The following is a 13143-nucleotide window of genomic DNA, read 5'->3' as shown; positions in this document are numbered from 1 at the left end:
CTCCATGTGCTCTGAGCACATCTCGAGGGCGGGGGGTGGGAATGGGACTGGGGAAAGGCACAGCTGGAAGAGATCAACCGAAGAAGAGAAGAATGGTTTGTTCTCCCTGATCCAGGGAGTCCATCCCAATCCTTTGTGCCTTCCACATACTCCAGGACACGCCGCAAACCAGAGTCAGGAGCTGGTTAGCCTAGATTTAAAAGATTCCCGTTCGAAATCCTAGCCACACAGCTCCAGGTGCTTGCTCTCTTCCTGTCCTATAGGGAATATGTCAGATTCCTAGATCCCAAAGCCAAAAGGGACCATTGTGATCATCTAGTCCGTATCACACAGGCCAGAGAACGGCCCTGACTTTATTACTGCTTCAAGACCAACAGCTGCGCTTGTATGAGAGCAGATCTTTTAGTAAAACAGCCAATCTTCATTAAAAGATGTCCGAGTGATGGAGAATCCATCACAGCCCTTGGTCACTTGTTCAAATAACTAATTACCTCCAGTATTAAAAAGGTTCACCTTCTTTCTAGTCCAGCATTTGTCTAGCAATTTCCAGCCATTGGGATCTTGTCGTCCCGATTTTAATTCCCACCGCAGGTACTCATCAGAGGTGATGATCAAGTCACCCTCAATCTCCTCCTCGCTAAACTAAAGAGATGGAGCATCTCGAGTCTCCCAACACAAGGGGTTTTCTAATCCTTTAATCATTTCATTTGCAGGGCATATGTGTTATGTGTGCTGAGACCAGGCTGCGTTTAGACGGCTCAACACTATAGCAGGCCAAAAAATGAAAACCACAACCTAGTTTGGCTTTTATTTTGAAGTGCTTGGAACAGCCCACTTTTTTTTTTCCCCCTAAGTCCTGCTTTTTTCAATATATTTACTGATTGATTTTTGACTGCAAACATCGACAGGGCCAGAGACATTTTTCACTTCCCAAAAACACAGCTTTCTTGGGTTTTTGTGTGAGAAAGGAAGTCAAGAATCTGAAGAACAGGAAGGTGGCGGGAAACGGGGGCATGTTTTCTGTCCCACCTTGTCCCCTCTAGTTTGAGGCCTGGTTTATCATGATTCAAGCCCTGATCTAAAACCCAATGAAGCCCATGAATGATGTTAAAGATTGTGAGGTGCTCAGAGATGACAGAAGTGGGGACCGTGGCTGAGCCAGCCAGACATCAGTGGGCTTCGGACCAGCCTACAGAGAAGTCAGTCTCAGATGCCCCGTCTGTCTCTCTTAGCAGCTGCACCGACACACTCAGGAAGCATGAAGGGAGCCCCACTCGGCGTGGTGCCCATCGCCATCCGCCTTGGTGTCGCCGGCTTGGTTCTCTGTCTCTTGGGGCTCATCGTGGGAGAGGTGAGTGACCCCCACTGCTATGGCTGCTCCTGGCGCCCCACGCCCCACAGAATGGGTAAGCACAGATGGGCTCCAATATGCAAGCACGCCAACGCCGTAGGTGGTATATTGTTAGCGGGTACAGACCGGATCCTGCAGTGAAGTAAATCGGCGTCGGGTTAAATTTGGCTTTGCAAGGCCTGGAAGGCAAATCTGTTAGTGAAACTCAATTTCTGCTCAAACGCTGCCCCTTGATCTTCGGTCTCAGCTTTCTCCCTACCTGCTGTTTGGTGGTGACCAGTAGATACTGAAGGGAGATGCACTTATTAGGCAGAGTGACAGACAGGAGGAGGTGTGTGTGAGTGGAGAGAGAGCCGTGAGGGGTGGGGGCTCTGCCCTAGCAGTGATTGGGGGGGGGGAGGCAGTGTATTTTTTTTAAATGAACATTTTTCACCATTTCCTACAAAAAAAGATAATAGTCATTTTTCGCCCCTGGTGTGGGACGAGGCTGATGCGGCAGCCAAAATGTACCTGATCACTTTCTCCGCCCCTCCCAGGCAGTTTACAAGCCAGCCGGCTGTTCCCCCCACCGCCTGGAAGGAAGCAAAGAACCGAGAGATGAGCTGGAAACTCCGGACTGAGCCACCGCACGCCTGGGTCTGCGGGGCTGAAAATCCTCCAGCTGTCTATTCTTGCATCCTGTGGCCAAAACAGGATGCATCTGAAAAAAGGCAAAATACACCCAGCCTTCTACATCCTAGGTGCTAGCACTCGGTAGTGGCTGGACTACACCCGCATGGCAATAGCACAGAACAACAGCTGGGCCCACTGAAAGTTTTTTCAGAAGCCATGTAGCCTACGGCGGGATTCCCAGACTTTTTTCCCCCGGAGGCCCACCAGTGCAGCTGCAGTAGGCACTGTGGCCCGCTGGTCCTACGTCTTGAGGAAAATTATTCATTGTAATTATTACATATGCAGAAACCATAACACCGTAAATTATCAATGTACGTTTCCTTTTCCTTTATAGCACACGGAGGCAAGGGGTACTCATCAGATCTGGTAAAGAAGAATCCAAACTTCATGTATATTGGCATCATATTTTCTTACCGCTGTCTTTAGTTTTTTGTGTCGCTAGAGATGGGCCGTGACTTCCATTATTTTCTCCACCCGTGCACGCGTCCCAGTTTCGAAAAATAAATTGCTCCACGTCAGATCGAAATACTTGCTTGTTGGCGTTTCCTACGGTTGTAAATGGCGGACTGTGTGTACGTGGCTAGGTTACCTGGCAGTGACCTGTTGTACTCGCAAGAATTAAACTTGACAAATTGCAGCTTTTTTAAAAAAAATAAATAATTGAAGTTTTTTTCTGTACTCTGCCCAACTGATACAGCTCAAAACATGACATTTATGAAGCTTTTACTTAGATTACACAAGTCACGTGGCGTTAAAGACCACCCGGGACTGTGTCGCAGCTCACCTTTGGGCCACATTAGATGCTCTAGGCCTGATAGTGGGGGCCGAGCTCTTCTGAAAATTCCCGCTCTAGAAGATAGGTAACAGCTGCATAAGTGGGCCAGGTTTCACCTGCTGGTAAAAGAGAACTCTTTACCGCTGCCTACTATACAAACGTTGTCAATAGTCCTTAAGATCCAGCTGTGTCTGATTCCTGCAGCAGTGAGTTCCACAGGTTGTTTATGCGTTGCACAAAATAGTTCCTTGTGTGGGTTCCAGATTGCTGGGCCATTTGTTTAATCTGCTTATCATCAATGGAGGCGAGCGTCTTCCCGTGCTGCAATGCCCCATTGGGGAAGGCTCCTCTTATGTTCACAGCCCACACACAGAGAAGATAGGTACAAACAAAATACATTGCTTTATTTTACCCACACCTCCCTACAGTCTCTGGTTTTGGGAGACTGTCCCTCTTTGACTTCCAAAATCCCCCGTCCCAGGGTTGAGGGGCAGTTTGCCCCAGGCCCCCTTTTGACAGGACCCCCAAACCAAGTGGCATGGTGACCTGATGCACGGGGTTGCAACACCACTCAACTTTGGCCAATCCAGCTCCATCTATGGAGGGGTGACCAGGCCGTACCTTAGTGGGGCTGTGACCCCTGTGTGTCCCCTTTAGCCAGTTTTCAATACACCACATTCCTGAAGGACAGATCAGCGGCTCTACCCTTAACCAAGCAAACTCTGTGTTCAGCCATCCGCCCACAAAACCAAGTCAACACCCAGCACTTCGAGAAGGGGATTAGACAGAGATATCTGTCCCCCGGGCTGCAGTAAGACGCCTGTATGCACATTCTTTACCTACCCCAGCTCCCAGGCGCTCTGTGCTAAGTCTCCTCTCGCACTGGTGAAAATCAGGAGTATCTCCATAAGTGAGAGAGCAGAATTCGGCCCTAAATACTTCGAGGAGCCTCACGGATGTCCTTGCTAGGGTGGTCATTGAGATGCAGGGGGAAAGATAAATTAGCCCACATGTTTCTTTCCCTCCTGAGCCCCCATACCTCCTTCCCCCTCAAAAACCCCCCCATTTCCTCTCTCTCACTGCCCCTTGTTTGGCTTCTGGAACCTATGACATGATTTGCTGGCTGCTGCAGGGACATATTTTTGCTGCAACCTGAAATAGCATTTTGGTCACATCCTGTGCTGGGCTTCGGCCGCCCCCAGCCCCGCGACCACATCCCTTGTCACCAAGGCCTCGGCTGCCCATCGCTTTGGACTGGGTAGCGGCTCGGGGAGGAGCTGGGGCGCAGGAGTGGGAGAAGAGAGCTCAGAGACTGTCACCCCAAACAGCACAATGTCCTTGTAAAGCCCCCGTCGCTCTTCACGGGTCCCGGACTGGGCCAGGGGAACTGGCATCTGGGGCAAAGCAGGGCTGACAGCCGAGACTCGCACGGTGCAGAGACCCAGCCTCTCTGGAAATGATCGTCTTGTTTCTCCTCTTGGCCTTCCCAGGTGAGTCAAGAAGGGACCTCCTTGTTCATGGAGGGGGGTTAAATTGAGAGAAATGGTCAGTGTGCGCCACCTGTTACGGCTTTTCTGGGCGAGCCCTGGGTGCCTTCCACTAACCAAAATCTCCAGCGTGGCTGCCACCGCCAGCCGCTGAGACCCGAGGATTTACCATCATGTTCACTCCTGAGCCTCGAAGATGCTCTGGCCAGGAGAAGGAGCCTGGCAAAGGGAGTCAGGTAGTGCCCGCTGGTCAGCCTTTTCTCCCCTAACGCAGCCAGAGGAGGCGCCCTGGTTGGATGTCCTAGCCCACTGGTTAGAGCACGGACTCAGCCTGGGGGAGACCCTGCTTCAAATCCCGCCTCTGCCTGATAGGAGCAGGGCTGGGCACCCGGGTTCCCCACATCTCAGCTGGGTGCCTGGGTGAGGCAGTCTCAATTGCTCCTGCTGAAGCTGTCCCACTTTGCATAAATAATCAAGCATTAAGTGCACCTTTGAGAATGACGCTGCAGGTGGGAGGCCAGGGCCCCCACCTGGGAGAGCTGGGTTCAAATCCCAGCTCCAGCGATTTAACCAAACTGGAGCCGCTTCAACCGGAGAGCAACCCATAGCAGGAGATCCCATGACCCAGCGTGTTCACCAGGGGGAGGTGGAAGCCCCTGTGTTCCAGTCCCCGATCAGGCAGAGGGCGGCTTTGAACCTGGCTTCGAACTGTGGGTGAGTGTGCTAGCCACCGGGCTAACGGGGGGCCAGGGCAGGTCACCCCCCCTTTGCTTGGAGCGCAGCCTGGTAACTGTCTTCTGAGCAAATCTACCAGGTCAGGCCTCAAACGGGGTCAGATAGGAATCAGGAGACCTGGTGCATGCCCCCAGCTGAAATGCATGCACCGGTGGGGGTTGGGGATCCAGCTGTTACTTCTGCCTTGGAGAATAACCCTTCAGAGGTGGCTTTGGATGCGGTTCCTAGTGAAAATGGAGGTTTGCCCAGTTATTTGAGGTTTTACATGAACGGCTTTTTGTTTGGAGGAAACAAAAACAAAACCAGATGAAAACTGGCACGCGCGCGCGCGCGTGTGTGTGTGTGTGTGAGAACTAGTCCACAACATAACAGAGTTAGGAAATGTCATTTCTGGCGTAACTCCTGATCTCCACCCATGGCCCTAGAGGAACCCCCTTGAACTCCCACTTAGCCAAGCTAGATGGATTTTAGCTCTTAATCTCTGCCCAGCTGCCTGGCCCCCGCCCCTCATTATTAATTGTATCGCAGTACGGGCTAGGAGCCATGGTTTGTGCTGCTTCTCTCTGAACTAGCCTCTCAGGAGATGGTTTGCAGTGTCTTTGTAGCCAGGCTGGCCCCAGACAAGGAGGGTGAGGTAAAACCTCTTATGGGACCAGCTTCTGTCAGTGAGAGAAGAGCTTTCAAACCACCCAGCGCTCTTCTTCCGGTCTCCTTCTCTGAGGAAATTGGCACCATTCTGATTGTCTGAGCACAAAGCGATGCAGCAGGCAGAGTTGTAGGAGGGAGGTCTTTACTGAACCTGCTGGTAGGTGCATGGCTCTGTCTTGCCTTCCTGAGACCCTGGTGTCCAACCATATTTGCTCCCTCCCCAAATCTGAGCCCATATCTCCAGTCCCACCCCTCACTCTGCAGTTCTGGTGGTGGGGCACTCAGATCTCGCCCCAGGGACAAGACGAAAATAAGAAAGGACTTATTAGTAATCAGTGATTTCTATAGCACCGTTGACACTGGATCAGAAGAACAGTTCAGCTAGTCCCATAAGCCACCTCCGGCTCTGTTCCATCTAGTATAATATCCTCTCCCCAGTGCCAACCCATAGTGCACGAAGCCAATTGAGTAATGCCGAAACATGGAGCCAACAGCTTCCTTCCTGACGCCTGCACAGGACGAGTTTGATCCCATGAGTTTGACCCCACAAAGTTTGACCCGAATCTTCCCACACCTAAATTGCTTGTTACACACATAACAAGCAGATCCACTGGGAAAACTGTACGTGTTCTAATTCTGGGGAAATTCTCTTCCACTTTTCTTCCAGTTTTCCACGGGGTTTTGTCTTTCATTAAAAATAGGAGCCCTCGAGTCATTTTGTTTTCGCAGCCAGGATGATCTGTTCAGTCTATGTCATGGCAGGAAACTAGGCTTTGTACAAAACTGCCTTCAGCCAAAGCACAAACAGCAGCAGCAAAGGTGTGAACTTAATCCTCCCTCAACCCGGGACAGCTCAGCGCCGTGGTTGTGGTCAGGAAAATGACCTCTCTGTAAGGGAGATCTGCAATAACATCGCCCCCCCCCCCCCGGTGCTCCTGCATTAGGGGTTAGCAACCCTTCGATGTCCAGTCATCTTTTGACACACGTTAGTAAAACAGAGGGAAGCATTCTGGGGCGAGGGGATCTGGCTGGGGAATAGTTTTCCAGAGGAGATCGGGCAAAACCCACCATCAGACCATGGGTAGGAAACACTGCAAAATCTTCCTCTTCCCAAACAGGAGCACAGACAACAGGGCTCCCCCCCCCCCCTTGTGCCCAAACAACCTAACAAACGCTTAGACAACCAACCTGAAAAACCAGCTGTCAATTATAGGATTCCGTTGATACAGAGGGGCTCATCTCCCTCACCTCAGGGGGCACTACTGAGGGGACCCCATGTCCTAGGTTAAGCCCTCAACTCCCAAGCAGGAAAGCAGCAGCTTGCTCTGCCCTCAAACATCCCTGCTTCAGACCTTTTTTTGGCCACCCATCCCTTAGGCCTTCCACCTACTGCTTCCACATGCCTCGCTCCAGGACCCCAGCCTGGCCTCTCCCGCACTCTTCTCCATGCAATAGCTCAATCCCTGCTGCCTCCCGCATGGGCTGCTTCTTATATCCTCTATGCCCCACTCCCTGACTTCCCAGAAGGCTTTGCTCTCAGCCTCGTAGTTCCTCTGGTTACTACAACTCCCAGAATGCCTTGCCAAAATCTGTAGCAGGCCAGCCAGGCTGTCTTTGAAAGGCCGTCACACCCGGTTACAGCCTGCCTGAATGGGCCATGAAAGGGGCTCCCTTCTTAACCGTAGGGCTGGTCTCCCAAGGGCACGCTGAGGGTACTGGGGGGGGAGGCAGGACACTCCCCCCTCCAGGGCACTGATGTAACCCGGAGTTACGCGTCACCCTCCACGTCCCACGCACAGACCATGCGAGTCTGCAATAGTCCATCGTCCTGAGCCAGGCGCTTCAGCTCTGGAGAGTTCAATCCCTGACGTCGGTCACAGCTGCTCTGGGGACACACAGAGGTCTCTAGGTGACAATAGGCGGAGCTGCCGATCCAGACCCGAGTCCCCCTTTAACTCTGGGATCCGCCCCTATTTTTTCTCCCGCACCCAGGTGCCTCATCCGCGCTCTACATAGCCGGTCCGGCCTCCCTGCTCCAGGCCAGCCTTGGTGTCACAGCCCGGCTGCCCATCTCCATCCGATCCCTGGACCCGAGCTGGGAGTATTTCTACGTCACGTGGCACTTTGTCTCCCGGAACCGCCCCGTCCTGGTGTTCATAGTGGAGCAGTGCCGGGGGGCTGCCCACCGCTGGTGGGAGCCCCCCTGCCAGCTCAAGTGTGACGTGGCACGAGAGTACGAGCAGCGGGCAGATGTCACCCCGCAGAGCGGCTCCCTGGTGCTGCATGGCCTGCGGACCGAGGACACCGGCACCTACCGGGTAACAGTGAGCGGCCCCCAGGGAGAGGCCTCGGCAGACGTGAACCTGACGGTGACAGACGGTATCACACGGGGGATTTAGGCTGGGGGATGGGGAATGAGTAAAGATGGATGTAGGGGCAAGGCTCTTACCTGGGAGTCAGGACACCTAGGGTTTATTCCCGAGGTCTGGGAGGGGAGTGGGATCTAGTGGGTTGGAGGGGGTGGGGCTGGGAGTCAGGACTCCTGGGTTCTATCCCTGGCTCTGGGAGGAGAATGGGGGGTGGGTCTAGTAGTTAGAGCAGGGGGGTTGGGAGTCAGGACTCCTGGGTTCTATCCCTGGCTCTGGGAGGAGAATGGGGGGTGGGTCTAGTAGTTAGAGCAGGGGGGCTGGGTGTCAGGACTCCTGGGTTCTATTCCTGGCTCTGGGAGGAGAATGGGAGTGGAGGGGTCTAGTGGTTAGAGCAGGGGGGCTGGGCATCAGGACTCCTGGGTTCCCTCCCCACCTTTGCCAGAACCTCTCTATCTTTCATCACCGATGCTCCCAGTGGTCTCGAGAGCGGCGCGGGGAGGACTCAGCGTTGGCAACTGCGTCCGGCTGGGTGTGGGCAGCCTGGTTCTTTGCCTCCTGGGACTGATCGTAGCAGAGGTGAGCAATCCCTGGTGCTAGTTCTCTCACTCCCAGTGGCACAGGGTGGAAGCAAGTCCCTGGGACACCTGGGGTGGTGTCCAGGGGCTCCTGACAGCCATCAGGACTTTGTCCACGTAGAGGATGGGCGGAGTTATTCCACATGAGTTGTGATAGGCTGGGGCCTGTTGTCGCTGCAGCTGATTGGATGGGACTAGGCTGGAGGTAGGGTAGCAGCCATCTCCCCTCCCCATTGTTCCCATAAATGGTGCAGGGAGAGGGGGAATGGCCACTCCTCCTCAAGTGACAGGAATGGGACCCACTCAAGGTGGGTCATGGGGGCTGCTAGACCATGACCCTTTCCAGGCGCACATCTCCCTCTGTCGCCCCCGTCTAAGAGAAGGGGCATTTTGATTTGGAAATACTGCTGCAGTGCCTCATGGGAGCTGCAGTTCAAGTGTCTCGTGTGCCTTCTCTCCCCTACAGACTGAGTTCCCTGATCAGACTACCTCTCCCATCATGCCCCACCATGTGAGTGGAGGCCATGAATTATAGAAGGCCTTGGCCATGCTGCATTATGGGAGATGTAGTCCAGCTGGGGAGATCAGCCCCTGGAGAAGGGGGACTTGAAGTGGCTAAACAACTCCCAGGGGGCAGCAGCATTTCCAAATATAAATAGCATTTTATGGGCATTCACTTTTTTAACTTAAAAAAGAGGGAAATTTTCTGCAGAAAGCAGCCCATTTTTGCAAAGGAATAAATAAGTCAAAACCCCAATTTTCAATGAAAAGTCAGTTTTGATGTAGAAGTTTTCACCAGCCCGGCCTTCCGCACCTGCCCTGTCTGAGGATCCTTCTTCTCTTCCCCAGTTTGTATTCAGTAACCAGCAGCTGGCACGGCCCGAGGACACTGTGTGAGCCTTCACCCAGCCAACAGCAAGGAACCGATTCAACCTGCCTCCCTTCCACTCACAGTGGTTGATGTGGGGGATGCTGCCGTGGGAGATAAAGCTCATGTCCTCATTGGCAGCTGTTAGCTACTTCCGTCACAGCTCAGCATGTACGCACACATTTCGACTAGACGGATTTCTGAAAATTTTAAACATTTTTTCAAAACAATAGACTTCAAAAAAAATAAAAAACCTCCATTTTTCACCAAAAATGGTGAGACTGTCAACATTTATCAAACATCCTAAAAACTACCAAACAGTTTTGCTTACCAAAAACTAGGCTACTGGTAAGAAGATGTTGAACATTGTTAAATAATTCCATGTACCAGAAACCTCAGATTTGATCAATCGTTTATTAATTTTTTTTTAAAAAGGGCCATTTTGAAACAAAGCCAACTTCAACATTTTTTTACAATAAAATTTTTTGTTTTTCAGACAGCTGTAACTCAGACAGATCTGATTTCACAAATATTCTTTTTTGGCACAGAGAACGGAATGGATGCATTGAAAAATATTTTCCTTTGGAATTTATTCTTCATATTGCACATATCTGTCTGGTTCTTAGCTTGAAAGACATGGAAACAAATGCTTATTTGTATTATGCTGTAGAAAATAGTTTACTGAAAAGAGTAGAAATTGTAGAAAAGCAGTATTTTAAAAACTAATACAGATAGAAAAGAGGGAGAAGCAGTATTTTAAAAACTAATATAGATAGAAAAGAGGGAATTAATGCATACAGTGGAATAGTTTACAGCTGAACTTTGTGACTTTGTCCTGACCCAGAACTACTTCAGATTTGGAAGCAATCTATACCTCCAAATCACTGGCACAGATACGGGCATCTGCATGGCCCCACAGTATGCCAACATTTTTATGGCTGACCTCGAACAACGCTTCCTCAAAACTTGTCCCTTAACACCTCTTCTTTACCTACGCTACATTGATGACATTTTCATCATCTAGACCCACGGGAAAGAGTCCCTCGAAGATTTCCACTGGGATTTTAATAATTTCCATCCCACTATCAGCCTCAGCCTGGACCAATCCACACAAGAAATCCACTTCCTGGACACTACAATACAAATAAGGGATGGTCACATTAATACCGCCCTACACCGAAAACCAACTGACCGCAATACGTATCTTCATACCTACAGCTTCCACCCTGGACACATCACACGATCCATTGTCTACAGCCAAGCCTTAAGATACACCCGGATTTGCTCTGATCCCTTAGACAGAGACAAACACCTACAGGATCTCTATGAAACATTCCTAAAACTACAACATCCACCCGGAGAAGTAAAGAAACAAATTAACAGAGCCAGACGGGTACCCAGAAGTCACCTACTACAGGACAGAGCCAACAAAGAAAACAACAGAACACCACTGGCCATTGCCTACAGTCCCCAGCTAAAATCTTTCCAACACATCATTAAAGATCTACAACCTATCCTAGCAGATGATCTCTCACTCGCTCAGGCAGTGGGTGACAGACCCATCCTGGCTTCCAGACAGCCCCCCAACCTGAAACAAATACTCACCAGCAACCGTACACCCTACAAAAAATCCTACCCAGGGACCTATCCCTGCAACAAACCCTGTTGCCAGCTCTGCCCACACATCGTCTCTAGTGACACCATCACTGGTCCTAACCGCATCAATCACACCATAAGGGCTCATTCACTTGTACATCTACTAATGTGATATATGCCATCATGTGCCAGCAATGCCCCTCTGCCGTGTACATTGGCCAAACCGGACTGTCACTGCGCACAAGGATAAATGGACACAAATCAGACATAAAAAATAATAACATCCATAAACCAGTGGGAGAACACTTTAATTCCCCAGGGCACGCTGTCACTGACCTGAGAGTTGCTGTACTTCTCCAAAAAAACTCCAAAGACAAACTTCAAAGAGAAACTGCTGAGTTAGAAATGATCTGCAAACTTGACACATTCAAACTGGGTTTAAACAGAGACTTGGAATGGCTATTTCATTACAAAAGGTAAATTACTTTGCTCACCCATTCTCACCTCCTACTCAATGGTCATCATTAGGTCTTAAGTACCGGACTCCACCTCCCCCATTGTTCTCAATGCACCTGGATACCTATAAGATACCTCTGTCTTACCTATTTTCTATAATACTACATCTGAAGAAGAGAGCTAAGTCTCTCGAAAGCTTATGTCTAAAAATATTACATATGTTAGTCTTTAAAGTGCCACAGAACGCTGGTTGTTTTTACCAGTAACTGATGTTCTTTGAGACATGTTGCTAATGCCCATTTCACTGTTCTTCATATTTGTCAAAATTCAATATAATAAAACAGTAATAGTAATAATAAAATAATAATAACCATAATACTGTCAGTTATCTACTGTTTTTTTCACAAGTAGTAGACCTCAGTGTTTTACAGAGTAAGTTAGCACCATTAGTTTCTCAATCTGTAAAATGAGGCTGAGGCACAGACCTGGTGAATCTCTTGGTAATGCAGATTCAAGGTCTATTTACTGTGGTTTGATCTTACAAAGCAATTAAGTCTCAGAAAACAATTGTCAGAGAACTGGCACAAACAATAAAATAAGGTCTGAGTTAGTGTAATTCACTGGAATGTATCACTGATCAGTGCTCAGTGGAACGTACCAGCTGATGTGGCTCTATATCACTGCCCTGTGGATGGAATTAGACTTGCGCACCCGTTGTTTTTAAAGCCCCCAGGGCCAAAAGCTAAGGGCAACTGTCTTTTAGCACAAGAGGTTAGAGTCTGTGCTTTTGGGAAAGTAGAGTTTCTACTCCCACTGTCACCTCTAAGTTTTGATCAGCTACAGCGTGCAAGCTCCTTCCATCCACGAAAGACTGAGGTAGACACTCTGATCTATGTCAGAGACTCTGTTTTGCAAAGGTGCTTGGCAGCTAGCTGGAGTTACAGTACAAAGATGTGTTCCTATTGCGCCCATTAGTGGGAGGTAACAGACATGAGTGGTGTAATAGTCCAAGCTGAATACTGGCCACCAATCGATTCTGCTCTCACACTAGCATAGATCCAGAAGGACCCACTGCAGCCACTGAGGGTGGAAGAGGCCAGCTCTCATTCCTAGGGATTTCACGTTGCTAAGAGTTCAGTGCTGATGCAGGAATCAATGGCTCTTTTTGTGCTGGCAATAAACTCAAGTAGTTACAATAACTTCCTGATTTACAATCTTGAAGCTGGGGGTGGAGTTATATGTAAACCTTTGTTTGGTCTTAAAACAATGGACTGAAATCTGTCCAGTAAAGACCACGCTTTTTAGGCAAAGCCGTTACAAACGCCCATCCCAAATACAAGTCTACTAAGGCTGATGTTGTTCCACCCTTATCCGACAGACCCATCCACAAGGCTACCCTGGGGCTTCTCCCGATGCCTTGAGTGGTCACTAAAGACAGGTTTCAAAGTCTCCATTAATTGACTTGCCAAGCCCTAAGCCCAGGCGTTCTGGCTTCCCCCTGCTAGCAGCTGTAGCGTTGGCATTGATGGAGGCTGACAACTCTCCGTGCAGCCACTGACATGGTCTTCATCGCTGCAGTGTCTGAGCACCTCACCCGCAGGCAGGGTCACC

The 13143-nt window shown here is 50.1% G+C and overlaps 1 long non-coding RNA gene across 1 annotated transcript; it reads right to left on the bottom strand.

The window, feature by feature from the left end:
• Positions 1–1856: 1856 nt before the first annotated feature.
• Positions 1857–7118, bottom strand: LOC137141288 (uncharacterized). The gene is made up of 3 exons (XR_010916578.1): positions 7059–7118; positions 2808–2917; positions 1857–2029 (listed from the first exon to the last, which is right to left on the bottom strand). It is a non-coding gene; the product is annotated as an uncharacterized lncRNA (long non-coding RNA).
• Between the last annotated feature and the right edge of the window lie 6025 nt (positions 7119–13143).

Source organism: Emydura macquarii, unplaced genomic scaffold, assembly GCF_026122565.2.
Source record: "Emydura macquarii macquarii isolate MOO-44397 ecotype Brisbane River unplaced genomic scaffold, CSIRO-AGI_Emac_v2 contig_3035, whole genome shotgun sequence".
Classification (NCBI taxonomy): Eukaryota; Metazoa; Chordata; order Testudines; family Chelidae; genus Emydura; species Emydura macquarii.
The sequence above is the reverse complement of the archived record's forward strand: the minus strand, read 5'-3'. Positions and strand labels throughout refer to the sequence as shown.